We start from the raw sequence: 14,235 nt of genomic DNA, 5'->3' as shown, positions 1-14,235 counted from the left end.
CAATCCCAGGAAGCGTGCATCATTCCCTTTAAGAAATCAGGAAGAGATACACACAGTGACTAACACCATATAGTGGAAAGTATCAGAATTGGTACTGGAGTCCATGACCTGTATTTTTCTTTTCTTTTAAGATTAATTTATTTATTTGAAGGCAGACTTAGAGAGGGAAGGAAGGGAAGGAGAGAGGGAGAGAGAGAGAGAGAGACAGAGATAGAAATAGATATCGGTCTCCCATCTGCTGGTTCACACCTCAAATGGCCACAACAGCTAGGGCTGGGCCAGACCGAAACCAGGAGCCAGGAAATTCTTCTGGGTCTCCCATGTGGGTGCAGGGGCCCAAGCACTTGGGATATCTTCTGCTGCTTTTTCAGGTGCTTTAGCAGGGAGCTGGACTAGAAGGAGAACAGGCATTTTTCAAGAGAGCAAATTCAAATGGCCAGCAGACACTTGAGAAAACGCTCAGGATCACTAGATATCAGGGAAATGCAAATCAAAACCACCATGAGGCTTCACCTCACTCCAGTTAGAATGGCTCTCAAACAGAAATCAACAAATGACAAATGCTGGTGAGGATGTGGGGGAAAGGCACCTGGCTACACTGTCGGTAGGAATATAAACTGATGCAATCACTGTGGAAGACAGTATAGAACGACCATACGGAAATCTGAATATAGATCCACCATACAATCCAGCCATCCCACTCCTGGGAATTTACCCAAAATGAAAGAAATCAGTATAGGAATGAGTTATCTGTACCCCCATGTTCACTGCAGCACAATTCACAATAGCTAAGATACAAAATCAATATAGGTGTTCAACAACTGTTGGCTGGATAAGGAAATTATGGTGTGTGTGTATAAATATATACATACATACATACATACTATGGAGTACTACTTAGCAGTAAAAAATGAAATACTGTCTTTTGCAACAAGATGGTCACAAAGGGAAACCATGGTACTTAGTAAAATAAGCCAGTCCCCAAAAGACAGATATCATATGTTTTCCCTGATCAGAGGTAACAAATAGAGTACCTGAAATATAACGTATTGAAGTGAAATCGACATTCTGAGAATCAGTGATGGCTTACAGCCCTTGTCTCTTTTGTTGAGGAGCAGCATTTTGTTTTCATTTCTCTTCATACTCTCTGTTGAACTCTTTTACTTAGGGTAGCACTAACTATACAATTATTAAGTGTACTAAAAAAGATGATTGTAAAAATTAAAAGTGGGAGTCTGAGAGGGAGGGGGAGGAAGGGCTGGGGTTGGAGCATGTATGCGGGAGTGGGGGGAGTACACTATGCTTCTATAATGGCATAAAGGAAATATATGACGTTTGTATAAATTAAATAATATACATATACATATATATAAAGAACTGTGTGTATGAGAGAAAGAGGGAGAGGAGTGGGCAAGGGAAAAGAGAGAGATCTAGAAGAACATAGAAGGCATGGATTTGGGGATATTCCAGGAGGAGTTTCCTTTTTGTCTCTCTAGCCTGTTTAACTTTTTATGAGCAAGTATTTTTAACTTAAAAAGCAATAAAAGTGACATTTCAGTGTGTTCCCAGCCAGCCAGCACAGACAGTCCAAATCACTGGCAAGCTCCACATGGTGATTCCTGCATCCAGGCCACGTCTGGCTTCCACGCATATGCACTTGCAGGCCCAGCTGTCTCAGAGTGCCCAACCCGACTCAGGGACGTGGGACCAGCTAGAACATGCCCTGCATCTTTCCTTGTGGTTCTGAGCCATCCAAGTCTCCCTCTTTTTCCTCCTCATTCCTCGTTTAATAACTCCATGGCCTTGTATGCCATACTCAGCCAGGGGAAGGCAGTTGAGAAGAACTCGCTCCCAAGTCCATGTTGCTGAACTCAGCCCTCTGAATGAGGAAGGCTAGCTCCAACCCAGGTCTTGGCACCTTGGCTCAGAAGTCCTTGGAGTCTGATTTCCCCTTTACTCCAGCCTGTTCAGTTGGCCCACCCATGCTTAGCATACACACTGGCAAGTGTGCCTCATGTCATATGCTTGGTGTTTCAGAAGGAGCACTCCCTGGCCTATCAGCAGGATCCACATCCTGCGCTGGGTGGCAACACCTGCCAATCAAATAGCTTTTCCATGCACGCCTACTTCACCCAAGCTTTGAGGATGTATTCTTCCAGTCCGACTTTCGTGTTTCGTGGCTAAAGTTTCAAACATGCATCTGGACAAAACATGCTTTCCATATAGGCCAACAATTTATTTATTTATTGCTTATGACATGACACTTGGCAGCTAAGGAGATATAAAACAAGCTGAATGACTCTGCAGAAAACAGTTGCAGAGTTGCCACTGGAGACCCCAGTGGAAGATAATGGTGGAGAATGGAATCTCCTAGATCTTTCTGTAATTGACAGGCACAGCCTCGAGAGGCAAGTGTGCCAAGCAGGCATTTCTGCCAGGAATGCAAATCTTTCTGCCTCGGTTCCTGCTCTGGCCCCAGAAGGAGACAGGAGGCACATGTTGGAAGGCTCCCCTGATGGGATAAATGCGGTCTGCAGGAGGACCTTTGCCAGCCACCCCTAACTGTCACACTTGCCATTGCAGTGGCTGCTGCTAACTCTGCTTCCGTTTGCCCCTCCCTCACTGAACACTGTGGTCACCCCACTCACAGCCTGTACAAGTAGCACAATCTCCAGTCGCCAATCCGTGCAGGCAAAGGCCCGACACCTCCACTGGCTTCCCAAACACATATGGCACAGGCTTATGAAAGGTGAGGAGTAGGAGGGCACTGGTGTTACTGAGGGCATGAGATACAGCACAACTCCCTCCGCCCTCAGATGGGACAACTCTGAAGTTGGCAGTCTACACCAGCTCCCAGAATCCCCTGCAGAATTAAGCTATAGTTACTAGTCACCTGTGGTGATAACCAGATGTCTCCCCCTTTATTGGCTGCCTTCTCAATCTTATCCCATTCCCTCTCCACCCCACTGACGTTCCCTGGGTCATACCCCACAAAACACTGCTTACACTGCATTCATGTCATAGAATATGCTTTTGGAGAATCCAAACTCAGACACTTTCTACCCCAATCTCAGCCATCCTTTAAGGTAGAGATCATCAATTCAGGTCCCATCAGATGTTGTAGCACAGCTGGGTAAGCTGCCACTTGGGAGTCTCAGTTCTTCTGCTTCTGATGTGTCTTGCTGCCAATGCACCTAGAAGGCAGCAGATGATGGCTCAAGTACTTGGGTTCCTGACACTCACATGGGAGATCTGGATGGAGTTCCTGGCTCCTGGCTATTGTGGTCATCTGGAGAGTAAGTCAGCAGATAGAAAACCTGTGTGTGTGTGTGTGTGTGTGTGTCCCCTTCTTTCAAAAAAATTAAATCTTAAAAAAAAATGAAAGCCTCAAGCTTGTGTCTGGCACCCACCCAGACCAGTTGATAGGCCTGCAGAATTCAAATTAGTTGCTATCTTCAAAAGTGAGAGATTTCACAACAAAATCTAGATTCTTGATTTCTACCAGAAAATACACAGACATGGCTATATTGGGTCTTCATTCCCATTGGCAAGAGGGCTGGAGCTGTCTTCTGATTCTTTATCCAGGCCTGATGATGTGGCCCAACCCATCCTACCTGGGCCATTTCCAGTCTGGAACCCATGGCCAAGTGGGTCTACCCACCTACCCAGAAGACCAGGCACTTTCTTTCTGCAAGATTCCCCAGATTTCCTGAGGCCTGTTCACCGTGTGGAAGGCTTAGGCACCCACCATACAGAGAAAAGGATGTGGACAGAGGGATGTGATCCACCAGAGACACCTCGATGCCAGCAACAAGGGAGTCACTCCCAGTTAACAATGCAACAGTGTCTGATGCACCTGCTAAATCTTTTTTTTTTTTATTTTGAATTCCTTTTCTTTCTTTTCCATTTTAGTCCTCACAGCCATTCTACACCATAGGTCCTGTTATCATCCTCACATTTTACCTGAGGAAACAATTGCACGGAGAGTGGGGAAACATGTCCATGTAGCTAGAAATGATGAAGCTGGGACAAAAGTTCAAGATCATTTAACTCCAAAGTGCACGTTGCTCTTTGTGTCTGCGAAGCTGCTCAGCCCCTCTTTTCCGGGGCATACAAGTATACATGAGAGTGCTTGGTAAATGCTATTATGCCATTATCCAGGCCTGGCCTTGGGTCTAGGGGGCTGTGGAACCTGCCTTGTCAGCACACACAGGAAAGCTATCTCCCAAAGGCCAGCTCCTGTGCAACTCACTCTGCAAAACCAGCATGCCTTGTGATTATTTCATGGAACACTGAGGGATGCATGGGCTCAAAGACTAGCTAGCTTCTGGGTAATCAGTCTCTCCTCGCAGAGAGAAGGGGGAGGGCTGCACAAGGGTAAAACAAGTCAGACTCTGAAGGCTGACGTAACTTAAAATGAATGACATCAAGCCATCCCTGGGCAACCTGGGATGTCGGTGTGTGGAAAGCACACTCCTCTTCCTTAGACATATCCTCTAGGGAAGCAGAGGTTTTTAAATGGTTTAAAAATGATGAGAAGAGTCATAATGTCCAGTGGCACCCCTCAAACTAAAGGTGTTGGCTGAAACCGGTATTTAAGGGCAGAAGGACAAGGGGCCTAGTGCACGAAGTCCCAGTGGGGATGGTGCCTTTCATGGTAAGGGTGACAGCTGGATTCTGGAGCCATTGTCCCCTCACACCTCTCCTGTAGGGACAGTTTGGCCAGTGGGAAGCCCCGTGGCGATGATTCCTAGTTTCTGGATAGTGCCAGAGTGCACACCCCCAAGATTCTCTTCTTTGACCCCCTTGCTCTTTGCTTCCATGGCTGGATGACACCTCTTTTGACACACCCATTTCTTCTCTGCTGAAATATTCAGGTAGCTAGGCCTAGCTTGGGCGAAAACCACACTGGTTCTTTAGGGTACCTTTGCTAACCCTTACTCTGATCCATTCCTTTTGCTTTCATTAGTGTGAGTTATTGTTTCTGTTATTTCTCAATCCTTGCAGTGGGAGGAAGTAACCGCATCCATCCTGCTATAACCAGTGTGTTGCCTTTATGTCTTCCGGACCAGAGTGCGGCCATGCAAAGAAGGAAGCAGGAAAGCAGAGCCGTGAGAACATGGACTGGGGCATCACAGACCACAGCTCAGATCCTACTTGTGTCACTGGCTAATTATTATTACATTGGGCATATTTCTTAATCTCCCTGGTCTGGATTTCCATTTATATAATTCAAATAATAATTTCTTAATTATTATTATTATTATTAAGAGACAGAGCTCCCATTTACTGGTTTACTCTTCAAATGGCTGCAACAGCCACGGCTGGGCCAGAGCTGAAACCAGGAGCCAGGAACTCAATCCAGGTCTCCCAAGTGGGAGAATCCAATGACTTGAACCATCACGTCTGTCTCGCAGGTTTTCTCCAGGGTTTATATTAGCAAGAAGCTGGAGGCAGAAGCTAAAACAAGGTATTGTTCCCTGGCACTTTAATATGGGATGCAGGTGTCATAACCAGTGGCTTAATTGCTAGGCCAAACATCTGTCCTGTTATCGGTCCATAATTATTTCCAATTCAGAGATTTGCTGAAATGGTCTGTGTTCGTACATAGATCTCAATGAATAGTACTAAGTTGGCTTGAACCAGAACTCAATAGTAGATGCAATTTCTAATCATTTGGATTCAAAAAGGCTCTTATTTGCTTTTGTAGGCAAATCCTTCAGGACTAGGCTGGTTTTGGACACAGCCGAATTAGGTTGTCAAATGACATCCCTAGGAATCTGCCTCTGCCTCTCTTTCTCCCCATCACTCACATCCTCTTCTTTTTTATTTCATTCTCGGGGCAAGGGAGGGGCTCTCCTCTGTGACCCAAAGTATCCTCAACTTCACCATCCCATCTTCCAATTCCACAGAATGAACACTGCTTTTCCCAAACAGTCCTAGCCCTGAGTTTCAGAAGTGGGATTCATTGATCTTATTCAGTCATGAACCAATCACCGTGGCCCTAGGAATCTCGCCCTCTGAGTGATCAAGTCTGGGGAAAGCAAACTGATTGGCTGACCTGAGTCATGGGTCCATAACTGATACAGTTTTGGGTAAAGGGTAACTGCCCTAGAACTTGAGCAGCTGGAAGGAATGTCCCCAAAGAAAATCTGGCTGCTGGAATCAGAATGGGTGACAAAGGTTACGGGCCTACCAAAGCAACAGACTGCTGAATACCACTGCCAGGCACTGGGTGTCACTTGCACTGTTGCTCAGCAAAATCTCTGTCCCCCTGCGGCAGAGCTACAGTAACAGGAAGAGGACCGCAGCATTGTCACCATGTAAGTGATCTGAGTAGCCCTGACCTGTCAGCCTGCAATGGGGCTCAGCCAAAGGGTCATAGCAGCCACAGGTGTTTAACCAAGAAACTGCGACCAAGCCCCAGGCCCACAGGCTCCAGCTGCCTGGCAGTCCTGACACGACATATCAAGACCAACAGTCGGAACACCTGTCAAGACATCACCATGCCTCAGGGAATGTGGGGTGGACAGGTTACAGCTGCACTGACCCTTCCCCAGGCCCACAGAGCAACCTGCACCTGCCGCCTTCAACAGTCCAGGCGTCCTTCACCATGGGAGAGAACGCAAGCGTTTGAAGCTGTATATCATTTCCTGATTCATTAAGGGGCTGGGCTTTGTTTTCTTGAAAGCTTTTGTTCTTCTATCAGCACATTCAAAACAACTGAGAGGAGGTCCCTGCTCTGAAACCCCCAAGATGCCCACGCACAGCAGTGCTCTGGGCTGCCTGATGCAGCCAAAGGAAAATTTGCTCCCTGGCTGATCCCCTACTTCCCAGGCCTTTCGCAAATTGCAAATTATAATCCCATCCTGCCTCTGTTGACCACAACTTGGCCTGTCATCCCAGAATGATATTTGGATGACAATTTGGCCAAATCAGGCCTGGCTGTCATCCTGGGCTCCCTCTTCTCCAACTACCCCACAGCCAAATCTGGAATCCAGCCATCTTTCTCTGTCCCAAATGCCACCCTTCTTTCATGCAAACCACTGCTTCTCCAGGCTGGCTCTGGTCTCTGCCTCTACTGGCTCCCTTCCATCAATTCTTGACTCCTCCACCAGAGGGATCCTATGAAAGCACCTTTGCCTCTTCACGTCACCACTCAGCTTTCTCATGCAAGGTTTCCAAGCTGCCTTATAATACAGTTCAGTCTCCTCCAAACAGTAGACATCCTTCTGACCCCAGTGCTTGCTGTTCTCTTTAGCTCAGCCTTTTCCATTCCGCCTCTTGGCCATCTGTACTTCAGAGGTATTCATGGACTGATGGATGTTTCTAGGTTAGACCTCCATCATGACACTTCTTGGGGCTGGGGCATTCTCCTCTACCCCACTATATGCCTGGCCAACTCCTTCTTTTCCTGTAGGCCTCAGCGCAGGGGCCACTATTTCTGGCTGCTGAATGTGGTTTTGGCCTCTCTCCCACCTCACATCTAGTGCTTCCTCTATCATAGCATGTCTTATTCTATCCTGCAACTGCTTGCTATGGCTACTTCATTCTACGGAGACCCTGGTACATTATAGAAGCTCAGCAGGTGTTTGTTACAATGTTTAATGTTTGGACTGTGAAGGAACCAACACAGGAAGAAATGTGATGCACGCTCAGACTTGCCATTGGCTGACCTAGACGTGAGGACACATTTTGGTTGCAGGCAACTGAGACTAAATCGGCACACCACCCTCACCCCTACCCCCAGATAAAATGTCAGCAATGCACTGCATTTGTTCCTCTTATATTCCTTTTGGCTCCTGTGTTTATGTCCAAGATATAAAAGTGTCTCCATCATAACTTTCACCTCTGGAATTGAGTGCCTGATGCAGGGAAGAGGGTACAATCTCTGACATAATCTAGAGCCAAGGGGCCCTCCAAGGACTTGAAGGGAAACATCAGCATGCACTGCACTCTACCTCGGAGAGCCTGGGAAGGGTGTGCTGAGTCTCCCGTTTCCTCCACCACTCAACTGTGATTTTTTTCTCCCTCCTTGCACAGCATCTGCTGGTGTAGTATTCCAAGGGCATTAAACAAGGTCAAGGGGTTTTATGTGATGAAAAGGATTCTTGGCTCTGAGTATTTAGCAAGAGTTTATGTATCTGCAATTTTGAGACTGGAAACACAGCAGCTTCAGATTTAATTAGGGGTGGCTGCGGTACTGCAATTTATCAGGGCTGGCATCGTGGCTTGTAATGTTGGCATCCCATTCTGGAGTGTTGGTTTGAGACCCAACTGCTTGCTTTAAATCCAGCTTCCTGCTAATATACCTGGGGAAACAGTGGAGGATAGCCCAATTACTTGGGCTCCTGCCACTCACATGGGAGACCCAGATGGAGTTCCTGGTTCCTGGCTTTGGCCTGGCCAGCCCTGGCTGTTGTGGGCACCTAGGGGTTGAAACAGTAGAGGGAAGATCTCTCTTTTTCTCTCTCTCTGTCACTCTGCCTTTCAAATAAATAAAATAATTTTTAAAAATTCATTTATCATCTCACAGTTTTGTCAGGCAGAAACCCAAAATAATATTGTTCAGTTTGCTTTCTGGGTCTTGGAAGGCCAAAATCAAGGTGTCAACAGAGACGTACTCTTTGCTGGGGCTCCAGGGATTAATCTACTTTTGAGCTCATTCAGGTCATTGGCAGAATTCGGTTCCATGAAGCTGTAGCACTGCCCTTGCTGGTTGTTGGCTGGGAATCATCTCAGCTTCTAGAGGCACTCCATGGCCTGCTCTGTGGCCCCCTTCCCCTCTCTTCGAAGCCTTTCCTTACCTGTGGGATCTCCCTGATCTCTTTTCCTGCCTTCTCCCTCCTCTGTCCTTTTCCACTGCACCTCACTGACTCCTCACTCTCAAGGGCAATCTTGGTACCCTGGATCCACCTGGATAACCTAGGATACTCTCCCTAGTTTATGATCGGCTGATTGGTAGCCTTAATTCCATCTGCAAAGTTCCCACAGCCAATGCCTGGATTAGCATTAGATTGAAGAGCTATATGATGGGAGTCTTGTGTTGACACCTTTAGAACACAGCTTGCCACACCTTATTATTTGCATTTTTAGAAATATGAAGCAAAACCATGTCAACACAGCACACTTATCAGGTGTTCAGTTTTGGCTAGCTGTGGGGCTGACTTAGCCGGGAAGAAAAACATGAATAATTTCTTTTCAAAAAGAATGGATTTCCCTCCTTCCTTGGGGGACTAATGCTCTGTTCAGTATGGAGGTTTCACCCCCTTCATCAGAGAAATTCCTTAATTTATTCCCTCTTTTTACTTTCTTCTCAATAAAGTCTGTACCACTTAACGTATTTAAATATTGCAAATCTAAGGCTTTTAGCTATGAAGCAGGATTCAGAACTGCAGGTTTTACAACATCAGCCAGCAGGGTTTGAGTTGGAGGGCTCTTGGGGGCAATCCTCAATTAATTCAAACAGGACAGCCAAGGCTGAGAAACTCAAGACTGAAGGGTGGAATATACCGGCCAACTGGCAACTCATCCTGTTCTCATCAGCTTATCAGATCCAGTTCCTGCAGAAAATTAAAATTCTAGGCTCTGTTCTACAGAAATACTTGCACATATGCCCAGAGACATACACACAAGCTATTCACTATAGTCTTGTCATAGTAAAAAATGACCAGCAAGTTAAATATCCACTCCCTTTGCATGTTAAATACACCTGGCAGGGGAATTCTATGGGATACTTTTGTAGCTATTAAAAAATAATGAAGTAGATCCACAAGTATTACCACGGACACTTTATCAAGACATACTGGTAAGTGAAAAATGGAAATCACAGAATTCGTATCCTATGCTATCTTTGTATAAATGCACAGATGTGTAAATGCATCCAGAGGGCACACATACCATTGGATTGAGGCATCACATTTCTGGGGACAAGTGTGGAGATGTGGGACAGAGTGAAAAGGACATTTGGGTTTTAAGCCATTTCCTTCAGTATGGCTTAATATTTGCCAATGAGAATGGAGTCATGAATTAACTGTGGATTAAAAAACAAAGGGTGACGAACACTACAAGAGGCACAGCACTAAGGGAAGGCAGCATGCAGGATCTCTACAGACAGGACTTGGAAAACGATGATGCTGAGTGAAAGTTTTAGGAACTAAAGTCTGCCACAGAGCTAAAACAAGTAACTTGTGAGTCTTTAGCTGAAAACCCTATGCTTGTTCATTGCTGTAGTAGAGCCAAGTCCCAGTAAGTCCTGCTAGATAAGAGAGGGCTGTTTGTCCTCTGGTTTTTGGCCATCCACAGATGAGGCACATAGGAAGTTTTCAATAATTCTTGAAGAATGAAACAAATGTCTCTGTTCCATGTGCAAAAGTATAGTGCCCGCCTTTGATTAATTAAGTCAAAGTGACTACAATCATAGTAGGCAGTTATATAACATCCAGCCCGATCTAAGAGTGGATGGAAAGAGGGGACATGGTTTCTGTTACAGAATACAGGCAAGGAAGAACTGCAATGCAGGCAATGTGGTGTACTTTAAAACAGCAAAACAAAGAAACTCCAGAAGAACCAGATTCTAAAAGTCTGGTCCTACTGCTAATCAGCCCCCTGGGATAAAGCCCTTATAGTTCATAAGCCAGGGTAGCCAGCAAAGGAGAGAGGGGCACAGGAGGAAGAACTCTGCACTGCTGCTCCTGCAGCAGTGGAATTCACGGTCCGTGGATAAATGCTTGGCTGAGCTCCATTTCGGTGTGAACTTCCAGCAATCTCTAAGTGGCTGCTCCGGTGGCCCAGTATCCTCAAAGGAACAGGAAAGGGTTCTTTTAGCCTGGGTTTTGCATGTCAAATGTCAGTGCAGACCCAGGTCTAGTTGCACCTCCTCTGCAGATCACCTGTCAGGGACCAAGCATTAGGAGGCATACAGCGGCCCCTCCGTTTTGGAGGGCACATAGTAAAGGCAGCCATGGCAAAATGCCACCCTCCCAGCCCTTTGCATAAAACTTCGCATTGCTTTTAGCTCTTTATAAATCTCGTTTGCTTTGAAATGCCCAACTTCACTTTGGCCTTACCAATATTCAATAAGTGGCTAAGCAAATACATGCATAAGGCAAACACAAAGTACCTCACTGGCCCAGGAATGCAGGATGCGTTCTAAAGTTGGATGCACACTCTGCTGCTGTTGCATTGTTTCCGTCCATGGCTGAGTTACATTTTGCAGTGCGACTATCCTGTAAACCACAGGCTTGTTTCTAAATTGTACCAGATGCTCCTCTACTAACTCAGCCTCATGTTTTCATCAGATTTTTATGTTTTTATGATGTACATCCTTGCCACTCAAAGTGTGGTCTCCACACCAGCAGCATGAACATTGCCTGGGAGCAGGGTTGCCAGATCAAATATAGGAAATTCACATTTAACTGTGTGTGCAGCCACTTTCCTCCTCTCTCAAAATCTGGCAACCCTACCTGGAAGCTTGTTAGAAACGCACTCTCAGACTCCACCCAGACCTGGAGAATCTGAATTTGCCTTTAACAAGATTATGGGTGGCTGTAAAAATCGACTTGAGTCTATTTGACTCCTGAGATTTTAACCTCTTAGGTTCTGCTGGCTAATTCTCATCTCAGTCTATGATTATTGCAGATGAAAAAGAGGAATCTGTTGGCAAGGTTCATGGGTGTGCTTCCCTCCTCGGAGGGCTTTGCATTGTAGTCTGCTTGAGAGTATGCACATTTTTCAACCTGGGCACACAGGGCAACCTCACTACTGAGCAGCCAGAGCTGGCCCTGGGTGGCGAATCCCCATCACTGCAGAGGAGACGCCAGGCTGTGTTAATTGCTTGCTGGGTGGTGGGGAGGAGGGGCGGGGCTCCCATCTTGCCTTTGATCAGGATGGAGAAGTAATGGTTTTACTTACATCCTGCTTTGTCTCTGCACAGGCCGAGGGCTGGGGATCCATTTCAAGCTCTCTCTTTCTTCCTAGTATTCTGTTACTGCCTACATACCACGGCCCAGGGCTTCAGGAGGGGGGAAACCAAATGCTCTTTGTGGTACACCCACATGACAGGCTTCAAAATGGAAACAATATTTAAGTTAAACCTGGAAGATCAAGTTTGCTCAAATCTCGCAACACAGGGAGCTTTTGAAAACTTCAGCAGCAGGTCTGCGTTTCACGGGGAGAGGCGAGCAGTGATGGAGAAACAAGGCTCTGTTAATGGAAGCCAAGTCCCCACGTGGGAGCCAGCGTCTCGTTATACTCCTTATGCATGCTGGGGAGAATAACGCACCAAGAAAGGGCCTCGTGGGTTTCAAGGTGTCTATGCAGCCACATTCTTCTTCCATCTGCAGAATAACTGGAGGGAGGGGGGTGAAGATGTAGGAGGTGGTCTTTTGCCCTGTATGGCCAAGAGGGTGCACAGCTAAGGAAACACGTCCTAAATGTCCAAAAGTCAAGACACTTTCCTCCTGTGCCACTTTTCCCGACTCCTCATACAGGACTCTTTCCACTGCTCAGGGATTCAGCTATTTGGCTGCCCCATACTATTTTGAACACAGCAATCCTTCATGGAATTGCTGAGCAGAAGAAACCTTGCAAGGACTCACGGGAGCCTGTCATGGGTTGCGCTGTCTCTGCAATATCCATTGGTTGAAACCCTATCCACCAGAATGCAGCATTATTAGCAAACAGGGTGTTGCCCATGTAATTGCTTAAGATGAGGTCATACTGGAGCCCTAATCCAAGCTGACCTCTGTCCTTATACAAAGGGGACATTAGGATACAGACATGGGCACACAGGGTGAAGGTCAAGTGAAGATGAAGACAAGATTAGGGGATGCATCTACAAGGCAAGCAATGCCAGAGCTAGCCAGCAAAGCACCTGGTGCTGGGGCACAGGCAAGGAAGAGTCTCTCCATCACTGCCTTGGAAGGCAGCAGCCCTAGCTGCCTGTTGCAGCAGCCTTAGGAAATGGATGTGACCCTTGAGGCGGGAAGGGTCACTTTGATACTAACGCTGAGAAGGATATACCAGGCACTGGGCAGAGGGCTCGTGCATTGTCTCCCAGCTCTCATACATTGCCTCGGTGCGGTAGGGACTAGAAACGAGGATATGGGAGATACCAGAGGCAGAGAATATGGAGTGGTTGAGCTGGATTTACACTTGGGCAGCCTGAGTCCAGATCCTGTTCTCTAACCGCTGAGCATCACAGCCTCAGGATAAGTGACCAGGACAATGGATGGGCATCCATGGAGGCTACTTTTTTAGCAGGTGGCATATTTAGGGACTCATAACACCACCCTGATATAGAAACTAACATGGCCTGTATTTCGTAGAGGGGGAAACAAAGGCACTTGTATAACTGGCCCAAGTCACAAAGCCCATCACTGGTGGAGCTGGGATGTGAACCCCGTCTGTGGACTCCAGCAGGAGCCTAGAGAGCGCTGATTTGCTGGTTTCTCTACTGCAAGTGTGTGTCCCTCTCCAGACCCAGCATCCCTACCTCTATCCCTGCTGCAACTCCACCTGCCAGGCACTCCCTGACTGCTGTTCCCTCTTCCATGTCCTGATGTCTACGGGGATGTTTGCAGAAACCTCATTTCCCTTCCCTTGCTCCACAAGGAAACTTTGCTTCCCCTGAATAATGGAGACGGGGACCTCCCAGCTGTGAAGTCCATGAGGATGCTGTGGTCTGGGGGCCAAATGGGTGATGTTCTTAGGCTGAGTCAGGGAACTCTGGGCCACAAATGCAGAGCATAAATTCATGGTTCCCTAGGGTGACTGTGTCCCCTAGGGGATGCTCACCATCTCTGGAGACATTTTTGGTTGTCACAAAATGAGGGGCGTGGACACTGCTAGCATCTAGGAGGCAGAGGCCAAGGGTGCTGCTACATAGCCTAAGGTACACAGGATGCAAGACAAAGTAGTATCCTGCCCTAAATGTGCAGAGGTTGAGAGATCCCAGCAGAGAGTGTCCTCCAGGGGCAAACTGCCCACCTACAAACTCATCTCCCCTGTATACTCCGTCTCCACTTTGGGGCAATTTCCTAAACTCTACTGTCCAGTTCTCTCATCTTCAGAATGGGTCTAATAACAGTACCTGCCTCCTGGTTTGTTGGGAGTGGGTGGGGGGCGCATGAACTGAGTTAGTACGAGGTCCAGCACTATGGAAAGGGCTGTGCAATGCTCAGGAGACTCGGTGTCTGAGCACGGGGCCCCGGAAGCTGCGGCTGCTCAGTTGTG

The 14,235-nt window shown here is 47.1% G+C and overlaps 1 protein-coding gene across 25 annotated transcripts in view; it reads right to left on the bottom strand.

The window, feature by feature from the left end:
- Positions 1 to 14,235, bottom strand: part of ERC2 (ELKS/RAB6-interacting/CAST family member 2) — a 1,012,357-nt gene that overhangs the window by 151,024 nt on the left and 847,098 nt on the right. The gene's annotated exons all lie outside the window — the stretch shown is intronic.

This window comes from Oryctolagus cuniculus, chromosome 10 (genome assembly GCF_051225735.1).
Source record: "Oryctolagus cuniculus isolate XC-2025 breed Fujian yellow rabbit chromosome 10, ASM5122573v1, whole genome shotgun sequence".
In the NCBI taxonomy this organism is placed as follows: domain Eukaryota; kingdom Metazoa; phylum Chordata; class Mammalia; order Lagomorpha; family Leporidae; genus Oryctolagus; species Oryctolagus cuniculus.
Note: the sequence above shows the minus strand (reverse complement) of the source record. Positions and strands in the feature narration are given on the sequence as shown.